A 12382-nucleotide genomic window follows, 5' to 3' on the forward strand; every position below is an offset into this window, starting at 1 on the left:
GGGTTTGAAGGTGCATTTTTTATCACTTGTGCTTCTATAAATAGAGGCTTGGAAAGCATCTAAAGGTTAGGCTATAGTTCTATCCTTTATCACCTGGGCATCAAGGATAGAAACAAGTGGCACATAAATGGAGTCAGCAGGAAGCAACTAATGGGTAACAAATGCACGTGCTTCAGAATCAGAAATTGCTGGAAAATTCAGCAGGTCTGGCAGCATCTATGGAGAGAAAGCAGAGTTAGCGTTTCAGTTCCATTGACCTTTCTTCAGAAATCCATCAGAAATGCATCTGCTTGTCCTTACCATCATGGAGGAGGCAATGGATGACAGCTCACAATCACTGAAGTAGCCATGGCTGAGGCTATGGACAGTAATGAGGCAAAAACCAAAAAAAAAATGGTATTATAGAACATAGAACAGCACAGCACAGAACAGGCCCTTTAGCCCACGATGTTGTGCCGACCATTGATCCTCATGTATGCACCCTCAAATTTCTGTGACCATATGCATGTCCAGCAGTCTCTTAAATGTCCCCAGTGACCTTGCTTCCACAACTGCTGCTGGCAACGCATTCCATGCTTTCACCACTCTCTGTGTAAAGAACCTGCCTCTGACATCCCCTCTATACATTCCTCCAACCAGCTTAAAACTATGACCCCTCGTGCTAGCCATTTCTGCCCTGGGAAATAGTCTCTGCTATCAACTCTATCTATGCCTCTCATTATCTTGTATACCTCAATTAGGTCCCCTCTCCTCCTCCTTTTCTCCAATGAAAAAAGTCCGAGCTCAGTCAACCTCTCTTCATAAGATAAGCCCTCCAGTCCAGGCAGCATCCTCGTAAACCTCCTCTGAACCCTCTCCAAAGCATCCACATCTTTCCTATAATAGGGCGACCAGAACTGGACGCAGTATTCCAAGTGCGGTCTAACCAAAGTATTATAGAGCTGCAACAAGACCTCACGACTCTTAAACTCAATCCCCCTGCTAATGAAAGCCAAAACACCATATGCTTTCTTAACAACTCTGTCCACTTGGGTGGCCATTTTAAGGGATCTATGTATCTGCACACCAAGATCCCTCTATTCCCCCACAATGCCAAGAATCCTGTCCTTAATCCTGTACTCAGCTTTCAAATTCGACCTTCCAAAATGCACCACCTCGCATTTATACAGGTTGAACTCCATCTGCCACCTCTCAGCCCATCTCTGCATCCTGTCAATGTCCCGCTGCAGCTTACAACAGCCCTCTATACTGTCAACGTCACCTCCAGCCTTCGTGTCATCTGCAAACTTGCTGACCCATCCTTCAATCCCCTCATCTAAGTCATTAAGAAAAATTACAAACAGTAGAGGCCCAAGGACAGAGCCCTGTGGAACACCACTCACCACTGACTTCCAGGCAGAATATTTTCCTTCTACTACCACTCGCTGTCTTCTGTTGGCCAACTAATTCTGTATCCAGACAGCTAAGTTCCCCTGTATCCCATTCCTCCTGACCTTCTGAATGAGCCTACCATGGGGAACCTTATCAAATGCCTTGCTGAAGTCCATATACACTACATCCACAGCTCGACCCTCATCAACTTTTCTAGTCACATCCTCAAAGAACTCGATAAGGTTTGTGAGGCATGATCTGCCCCTCACAAGTATTGTCCTACTTAATCCCCTTTCTCACATCCCATGGCCTTAAAGTTATAACCTTTTCTATTAAAAGCTGCAAATTATAAAAGAATACATTTCATGCTCTCTCTCTCTCTCTCACACACACACACACACACACACACACACACACACACCTCACTGCAACACAATCCTTGTACTTTTCTTCTCTCAGGTGACAATCTGGCAGGCAGTAAGAGGTGCAAATAATAAAGACAGCAAATAAAAAGATATGCTCGTACTCACTGTCACACACGCAGCCATCAGCCCGGAAAATAATAGTGGGTGCACATTTAAGGCTAGTTTAGAGATGGGATTGGCACATGGAAGTTACAGGCAAAAGTGGCCTACAGGCTGGTAAGGGAACAAGGGTAGCACAGGTGTCATCTACCTGGAGGCAGTGTCTGCTGCAGAGGATTCAGAGGAGCACTTTGATGGGGCAGCCTAGAAACAGGCCAATGTATGTATAATGAATTTTTTTAGTGTTTTGGCTATCCTGCCAGAAAGGCTGCATTCATATTTAATGGAGATGGAGGATTCTGGTACTAGGATATTTACACTGGAAACCAGTCCATTCCAACATATAGAAATGATAGCCAATACCATAATTACATTTGTGAACCAAATTATGATGCAGCTCCTGATGGCCGATGTCTCGGATTCTATTGCAGCACCAATGTGTGCCGTACATATATGAAGCTCTGTCGGAAGATCAGATTTAAGATCAGAGAGTGCAGCAAGTCACCATGCTAACAAAACTTGGTGCTATGGCAACTCAGACTGCTGCTTTCATGGACGAAGTGTCTGAAGGGACCTTCAGAGTGTCACAGCAATACAGCAATCTTCCTTCCAACAGATTTTAATAATTACTGCATTGTCTTCCCCTCAGGGAATAGTGTTGGCTCCGAAAACCATGAAGCAGGTGTACTCTGTCAGGATTGCCTCACTGGCATAATCAGGGCAGTCTGACCGTGTTGAGCTGGTGCATTCCCAAGCTGCTGTTTGATGACATCCTGCAATGCCATCTGGAGGGCTCACTCACAAAAAGTGAGCAATCTTCCACCAGCTATGACACAGCCATTAGGATAAGCATAGCAATCTATAAGCCTGGGGCAACAAGGTAGTGCACAGGTGCCTTGATTGCTTTTGGATGGAATATTAGTTTGATTTCTAATTTTGTTTTTTGGAATGTTTGTATTGTGGGCAATTTCATTGCAGTAAATAGGAGGCTATAAATCTGACATCATATGGCAAATTGTCCAGGTATGTCCTGCAATCAAAAACAAGAACAAATCCAACCTTTCCAACTATCACTGCACCATTTTACTCCGACTATCAGTAAAATGATGGAAGGAGCTATCAGCAGTGCTATCAAGTGACATTTGCTTACTGATAGCTTTCTCATTGATGCTTAGGTTGGGTAATGCCAGGCCCACTCAGCTTCTGACATCATAACTGCCCTGATTCAAACATGGACAGAAGAGCTGAATTCCAGAGGGGAGGTGAGAGTGAAAACCTTTGAAATCAAGGCTGTATTTGATCAAGAACGGCATCAAGGAGTCTAAGCAAAATATAGTCAATGGGAATCATAAAATAACCTCTCCACTGGTTAGTCATTCCTATCATAAAGGAAGATGGTTGTTATTGAAGGTCAGCCATCTCAGCTTCAGGACATCTCTGCAGTAGTTCCTCAGGTTAGTGTATTAAACCAGGTTATCTTCAACCATTTCATCAATGACCTTCCCTCCATCATTGGGTCTGAAAGGGGGATGTTTGCTGGTGATTGGACTATGCTCAGCACAATTCGTGTCTCCTCAGATACTGAATGCCTAAATGAAAATTGATTAGGTCAACATCCAGGTTTGGGCTGACAGGTGACAAGTAACAAGTAATGTTTGCATCACACAAGTGCCAAACAATGACAGTCTCTACCAAAAGAGAATCTAACATTTCTCCTTTGCATTCAATGGCATTGCCATCACTCAATCCCCTGCTATTACCAACTACCTGTTTCTAACAACAAGGAACTGAACAGGAGTAGCTATATAAATGTTGTGGCTACAACAGCAGATCAGAGGCTAGGAATCTTGCAGCGAGTTACTCTTCACTTCTCAAATCCCGTCCATAAACTATAAGACAAATGTCAGGAGTGTAATGCAATGCTTTCCATTTGCCTGGATGAATGCAGTTCCTACTCAAAAAGGTTGATGTTGGTCAGGACAAAATAGCCCATTGATTGGCACCACATCCACAAAAGTCACTCCTTCTGTCATCAATGCTCCATAGCAGCTTTGAGTATCATCTACAAGATGTTTTCCAGAAATTCATCAAGGCTGCTTAGACAGAACTTTCAAATCCATATGCAATACCATCTAGAATGATAAAGGCAGCAAACACATGGAAACTCCACCACCTGCAAGTTCACCTCCAGGCCACTCCTCAACCTGACTTGGAAATATTTCACCATTCCGTCACTGAATGTGGGAGTACATACACTAAATGGAATGTAGTGAGTAAGGAAGACAGCTCATCACCATCCTCTCAAGGGTAATTAGGAATGGACAATAAATGTTAGCCGATCCGATGACACCCACTTCCCATGAATGACACCCACTTCCTAGAAATGAATGAAAGAGAGATTGTGATGGCTTGTAGCAGAGTAAAGACAAGTTATTTTTGAAAAAAGAAAACTTGGACATTATCTATTGACACCGTCATTGGGTGATTTGGCCACAGACAGCCTGTGTTGAAAAGGGCCACTGGACCCAAAACGTTACCTTTGCTTTCTTGCCACAGATGCTGCAAGTATTCTGAGCTTCTGAGTTTCTCCAGCAATTTCTGAATCTGCGTTCAGTTCTTTGGATACAGACACTCAGTGGTCTACATTCCCATGCTTTTGCTTGACGTGATGGTCCAAAATGTCTGATTCTCATCATCCACGTGACATAGCATGGAAAGTGAATAGAGAGGTTTTGTAAATATTACTTGCTGGAGCCTTACATATAAAAACCCATGGCCAAAGTCACCTTCATAGGCAGAGGCAATACCTGCGTAAAGGAGCATGGGAACAAGAGCAGGTTATTCAGTTTGTTGAACCTGCCCTGCCATTCAATATGATTATGGCGGATAGAACATTTGAATGCCTTTTAATCTCCCTGTATCTATAAAACCGTCTACCATTGGTAATCAGAAATGTATTGTTCCTGAACTTGAACATTCTCAAAGACTAAGCTTCCACAGTCTTCTTTGGCAGAGAATTCTAGAGTCTCACAGCCAAAACATTTCTCCATATCTCAAACCTAAGGAGCATTCCCCATGTTTCTAAATTATGACCTCTGGCTCTAGATTCCCCAACAAAGGGAAACAGCTTCCCCGCATTTACTTTATCTATCCGTTTATAGATTTTGTGGGTTTCAATAAGACCTCCTCTCATTCTTTGAAACGCTAGAGGATACAGGCTCCATTTACCCAGTCTGTCTTTGTAAAACAGTCCACCATCCCAGGAACAAGTCCAGTGAAACTTTATTGCACTTCATTTATGGTAATAATATCTTCCCTGAGATAAGGAGACCAAAACCAAATACAGTACTCCAGGTGCAATTTAAACAAGTTCCTATCAATTGAAACAAAATTTCACTACTCCTGTACTCAAGTCCACTTATAATAAAGGCTAACATCGATTAGCCTTGCTGTATCTGCAGGCTTCAGTGACTTATCAACAAGGTCCCTTTGTACATCTACGCTTTACCACCACTTACCATTTGAGATATATTCTGTAGATCTGTTATTCCTACCAAAGTGTATAATCTTCCATTCTTCCAGATTATATTCCAACTGCTATGTTCTTGTCCATTCACCAAGGGGTGCAAAAGTTCCTGAAGCCAATTTACATTTTCCTCACAACAAACATTCCCCCTTAAACTTTGCAACTTTAACAAGTTTATTTCACTAAGTACCTCCTTGGTGGACAAATTTGGACAAATAAATAACTTTCCTTTTCTCTCCTCCTGAGGTTAGTCTAATAGAGTTGGATTTTTTATAAAGTTGGGCTTCTGAATTCCATACGTTCTTGATTTTAAGAGAAACTATGAAGAAACAAGACTGCTAGATCTTTTTGAGTCCTTCAAATCGAGGAGCTAGTTTATTGCAAATTCACTCAAGTGAAAAAAAACTAAGTAAACAGGCAAAAACCTGCCGTGACTTCCATAGCAATCGTACACAAAACCAGCACGAAAAGAAAGAGAACAAGGTATAAAGTGAAGGGAGGTGAAATTGAAATAAATAATAGTTCATTGGCAAAGGAATTATGCACTTCAAAACTGATCTTGAAGTTCTGGTGGAGGGCTTGTGGCTGAGCTGGTTCTGTTGTTTCCCTGGATGTAGTTATACAGTCCATATTTCTCTATTTCAAAAGATGTCAGTTCATTGTCAGTTCTCTCTCAGGCTGATCACTCTTTCAGAACCAGGTAAACCTCTTCCAAAGAGACAGGGAGAGACATGTTACGTTCCGTGAGGAGATCTTTGTTGTTGCTGCCTGTTACTCAATTCTGTAACAAAACCACGAGCCCATAACAGTAGCTTCTGACAAGAGAGGGTTTCAATGTGTGAATACTGATTGCAAATCAAAAAATGGGAGAACTCATTTTCAGCAGAGTTCTGATGGTGAATTGTCAGAGTTCCCCTGTTAACCTTAGATATGGGTGCAGCGTTCAATCCTTCTCTTTGCAGAATGACATTCAGACTTACAACTTTGTTCTGGCAAAATGTATGGTCAAGATATCTTGTACTCAGACATATTTCAAATTCTCATTGTAAGCCATGCATTTGAATTTTAACGTCAAGTAAATTACCCCTTGGAAAACCCTTTCAAGATATAGTCAATAGTTCCAACCATGCTATTTGCACATTACTTTGTAAATTCCTGTTGAACTTGGTTAATGTTAGGTCAGGTGGTTTTGTTCTCCATCTTAAAGCGTCCCAGCTAATTTTTAACTGTTTTCCCTCAAGCCAAATTCCGAGGCTTATAAGTGAAAAGATTTAAATGTTACTTGTTGTATTTCATATCATCATGACATTTTCTTTCCATTCTCCTTCTCCTTCAAGCAACTCTGTGCCATATCTCTACATTTTGAATCGATGAGAGATGCAAACTATTGTACCCAAGCATGGGAGAATGTGGTCTGAGCAAAAACCTTATCAAAAGTCCCACCGACACATATTTCACTCATGATGACACCAGGAGCTCCTCTAAACTTGTAAAACTTCAGCAAGAGCCAGTAATAATCACCGAATAGCTAACCTGATCCCGCTTAAATAGTGGAGCTAGGGCATTTCCCTAATGCTAAACACATGTTCAGCTCTGCAAGGTTATGAGAGGGCATTAACTGTACCATTAAGCCCCAAAGTAATAGGACTGGTGTCAAATTAGTGTTACACATGAATTAAATTATGATTAACTCATGCCTACTTTGCATAATTCCAGTGCACTTTACAAACAAAAACTAAGCATCTCTGAAAGATGCATATGGGATGTATGAGAATGGTCTTAGTTACAAGATTAGCTTAGAGGAACTGGGCTTGTTCTCCTTGGAATGACGAAGATTGAGGGAAAATTTGATAGATATGCACAAGACCATGAGAACATTAGGGAAGGTAGACCAAAAAAAGCTGCTCCCTACAGTTAGCACAAAGACTAGGGGACAGAAATTGAAGATAAGACAAACAGAGAAATCAAAGTTGATTTCCACTGAGAATAGAAATGACCTCGGACTCACTGCCTATAAGACTAATGAAAACAGAAGCACAGGGAAATTTTACAAGGAAATTAGATCGTCACTTACAGAAAATAAACATGTTATGATATGGGGATAGAATAGCGGTTTTGGAAAGATCAGATTTCCCTACTGAGTTGTCATGGATTCAGCCAAGTCTCTTTCTGTTTTGTAATGAATCATGGCCATGCTTTTACAAGACCATTTGAAATGAGTTCTAAGGCTTGGGGTTTCAGTACAAGGCCATAAAACTGCAGCAGAGGATGCCCAAGCAGACGTTCATCTTCATATCACTTCTAGATTTCAGTGAAAGCAGCCAGGATGGAGGGCAGTCTTCTCTGACTGACACAACAGACCAGCTTTTAAAGTATTTAAAAGGACAAGGAAGTGCAATTTTGTGTATGGTCTTGGATGGTGCACGTGGAACATGGAGCTTCAGAGCCTGGCCTGGTTAAAGGAGTTGCCAGATAAATAAGAGCTGAATGCTGACTTTCTCAACTAACACTCAGGCGAGCTGCCCAGGAGGGTGATGCACAGAGCACATTACCAAATGACACGTAGATAGAGTGGGGCTGGCTAAGGGGGTTGGGGGGAGACGATGTTGCCAAGTGTCATTGTTTCAAGTAGAATTCAGGGAAAAGGTGAATCAGCTGGGGTCAAGGCTCACTCAAAGAGAAAGGCCATTTGCCTTTAGCCTCATCCACTCAGGCATCTCCGACCCCATTGAGGAGGAAGCATGGCTGAGAAAGAGAGGGAGGCAGGTCCAGGCAAACACATATCAGTAGAAAGAGGCCCAAGCGTGCTAGAGGCAAAAGGGGGAAAACCAACAGTCAAAAGGGTATAAAGCAGGCAGCCCAATTCTACACACAAAAGGGTGGTAAATATTTGGAACTGTCTTCCACGCATGGCAGTGGATTCAGGATCAACTGTTAATTTTAAATCTGAGATAGATACATTTCTTTTTAAGTAAAGGTATTAAGGGATATGGACAAAAGGCAGGTACATGGACTTAGGTTATGATCAGCCATGATCTCACTGAATGTTCAACAGGCTCAAGGGGTTCAATGATCTATTCCTGTCCCTGATCTGGAATTAGGTCAAAATAGCTCAGCAACTAGAACAGTTGATCACAATTTTTGATAGTAATTCACTCAGAGTGCTTGCAATTTTAGACACCTAGCTTAAGGACAGATGTGGCTTTTAATTTTAGGTGTAACCCACATAAGATAATGTTTTCCATAATAAAAATCTTCAGTAAGATAAATGGAAACTGCCTCGTCTGTTCTCCTCATAAAATGGCTAGGAAGTTGAAGTGTGCACAATGAGTTAGACTCTGCCATAAAACAGAATGTAATGGGTAGAATAGCTACAGCTACTTCATTGTGCAATACTGTACACCATTAATTAAAAGTCCAATTTAAATGGGACAAGACCTGTTCTGTTTCTTTTAACTTTCAAGTTTCAAACTTGCTGTTGATAAATTATTTAGATCCCAATTCATAAAACACTCTCTTGTGCTTTCCTTCTTGCACTCGGTATTTAATTTCAATGTAGATGACTAACATTACTGTGTTTTTTCCGAAGTTTATCCCTCAACCATAAAGTACAGGAATTCCAATGCCTTGGGGCATAATACTCATAGTCTTATACTGTACTCTGTCACTGTTCCACTGAAGTAGAGTCAGTGATGGAAGACCAGGAAGCAGGGAGGACAGAAGACCAGCAATAGAAAGTTTAGGTTAGACAGGAGAGATGGGCTAATCAGAGATATTTTGGGACAATCTAGCATATTACAGATCAGGATTATCAATCTTTGGAGACAGAGATTGCAATCAGATGTCACAAGCATTAAAGAGAACAAAGTGTGAAGCTGGACGAACACAGCAGGCCAAGCAGCATCTCAGGAGCACAAAAGCACAGAACCTCTCTGATGCAGGGCCTAGGCCCGAAATGTCAGCTTTTGTGCTCCTGAGATGCTGCTTGGCCTGTTGTGTTCATCCAGCTTCTCACTTTGTTATCTTGGATTCTCCAGCATCTGCAGTTCCCATTATCTCTTGTCACAAACATTAAGTCAGCTACAAGTAGTTAAATCAAAATGCTAGCAACCCCTTGCAGAGAATCTATACAGTGCAATGGATTCTCAAAAATAAGGCTCCTTGCAATTTCAGAAATATTCTTCTTAAAAATAAAATTCGAAATCATCCATACAAAATACAACCTTCGCCTTCCATTCTCAAATTACAAAGCTCAATAACAAGTCCCAGTATGCACTAAATACAGAGAACCCCGTAACAAAATTGCCTTCCTATTCCCATAGAGAAATTCAGGCCTACCATTGTCCTTCACTTTCACCTTCAACTTACACCCACAACCCTACCTCACCCTCAATTTCCTCTTTTCCAATCAAGAGTAATGCTTCTGTTTTGGACAATAATTGCAGAACCTTCACAAGTCAGAATTAAATTTTATAAAAAGGGATTACAATAGAAGTAAGGCAACACCTTAAAAGTTAACACTGTAAGGAACATTTTGAGTGTGTTGCACCCATAGGCCTATAGATTTACGAACTGTAAGGAACATTTTATTTGTCTTTCCTTCCAGCTGATGACAGAGGCTGGAAGAAATAAGTACTCGTGAGGAATTAAAGGGAAAATTGAGAAAATGAATGAAGCTAAATTGTCTCCCTGCTCAGTTTTTCTACCCTTCCTCTTTTCTAAGAGTTGGGCTATGTACGCCCATTGGATTGGTCCATATTTGAATGGCATTGCCATCTGCAGGTTGTCTGACCAGGTAATGCTCCCACTCTTGTTACCAATCTTCAGGCATAAAGGACAAACTAATGCAGTCAAATTCCAAAGTCAAGTCTTTATGGCCCTGGCCTTTGCATTTAATTGCAATGTTTTCTTTCATTGCAATTCAGGCAGAAATGGCATAACCAGTACAATTCGCCTTCAGCTCAACTTCAGTTCTTATGATCTGAGACAAGGTATTGGAAGCAGGGCCCAGTCCACAAAGCTAGCCTCAGGATTAATAAAACATCATCAGGAGATTCTGTTTATTATGTTTATTTACAGACCCAGACAGGCTTTACAAAGTAAGTAGATTTTTGATGAAAAAATGCAACTATAGCCGGGTGGGAAGTGGTAGAATAGCTCCCCTCCCAGCCCATCTCTCAAGGAGTGTAACAGATGCTTTAAAAAAACTAGCTGTCAAAGCGGTGAGGGTATAACAGTCTATGCGCTTGACGCAGACAGATTTCCTTAAACGTTTCAAACTAAAAGCATTTATTGTCCTTAATGCCCAGATGGTGGTGACCTCTCTTCAGCAAGGGTCCCTTTTCTTTAATGATTGAGTTTAATGGCTCAGTTCGCAACCATTTGAATAGACAGATCATATCTGGATATCATAGCGGAGTTCAGGAGATGCTCCATTCAGAATGTTTTAAGCTGATTGTCCCAGTGGCAGTTAACAGTACGATTCCTTTCTGATACCATTGGAACCTGTAAGTGAGGTTTTGTAAATGTTCAGCTATTTTGAGGGCTGCTCCCTAAGTCGTACAAAATTCCTATGGTCAACCATTTTTAAACTTATCTGTGGTTCAGCCATTCAGTAACTTAGGCCATTTCTGATGCAAAACATAGTTAAGATTGTTTTTTAGAACGTGATGTTTCTTTTCAGTCATTGAGAATAATGCACTAGAAAATAGCTTACATTTTTAAAATATGCATTTCAGTAATTTAAAATCAGTCTCTGCAGATCATCCATGTTGGATTAATGTGATGATTGAAATGTTTAGACACCCTTTGATTCCTTGAAAGTGGAGTCGCAGGTAGACAGGATAATGAAGAACATGTTTGGTATGCTTGCATTTATTGATCAGTGCACTGAATACAAGACTTGGGAGGTCATGTTGCAGCTGTACAGAACATTGGTTATCCCACTTCTGGAATACTGCATGCAGTTCTGGTCTCACTGCTATGGGAAGGATGTTGTGAAAATTGTAAGGATTCAGAAAAGGTTTACAAACATGTTGCCAGGGTTAGAGGGTTTGAGCTAGAGGGCCAGTATGAATGGGCTAGGGCTATTTTCCCTGGAGTGTCGGAGGCTGAGGGATGGATTTATAGAGGCTTACAAATCATGAGGGGCATGGATAGGGTAAATAGACAAGGTCTTTTCTATGGAGTGGGGGAAAGATTTAAAAGGGATCTAAGGGGTAATTTTTTCACGCAGAAGATAGTATGTGTGTGGAATAAGCTGCCAGAGGAAGTGATGGAGGCTGGTAAAATTATAAATTTTAAAAGGTACCTAAAGGAGTATATGAATAGGAAGGGTTTAGAGGGGAATGGGCCAAATGCAGGCAAATAGTACTAGATTTATTTAGGAAATCTGATTGTCATGGATGAGTTACACCGATGGGTCTGTTTTTGTGTTGTACATCTCCATGATATTATAACTATGATAAATCGATTTCCAGCTTAATTAATTAATCTTCACAGGTTATCACTTTTCAAAATAAAGAGAATTTTTTTATAAGTTATAGTTACAAAACAATTATTTTAAAAAACGGCCTAGTTGCAATAGTTCATTTCACACTTCATGTTCTGTGATATCTAATAGGTTTTAGCAAGAACCCAGGTGAAAATAATACTTTCCAAATCTGATGTAAGCTTGGGCACATCTGCTCTAAAGGGTAAACTATGCCTACATCTTCAAGCTCCTTTCATATTACTCAGTCTCAGTAATTTTGTGATACTGCTGGCTGCCTTTATAACTCTGTTATCAATAGGATACAACAACTCAGGTTGAGTAATAACAGAAGCATTGCAATCATTGAGCTCTGCAAGATCATCTTGTGAGAAACTGTTAGAAGAATATTCATAAAACTTCCCTTTTGGAGTTTACTTCACAAATGTGCAGTTTGGCAGGCTCTATACTAAATGAAAGAACAAACTTGCT

This window comes from Stegostoma tigrinum, chromosome 31, assembly GCF_030684315.1.
Source record: "Stegostoma tigrinum isolate sSteTig4 chromosome 31, sSteTig4.hap1, whole genome shotgun sequence".
NCBI classification, from domain to species: domain Eukaryota; kingdom Metazoa; phylum Chordata; class Chondrichthyes; order Orectolobiformes; family Stegostomatidae; genus Stegostoma; species Stegostoma tigrinum.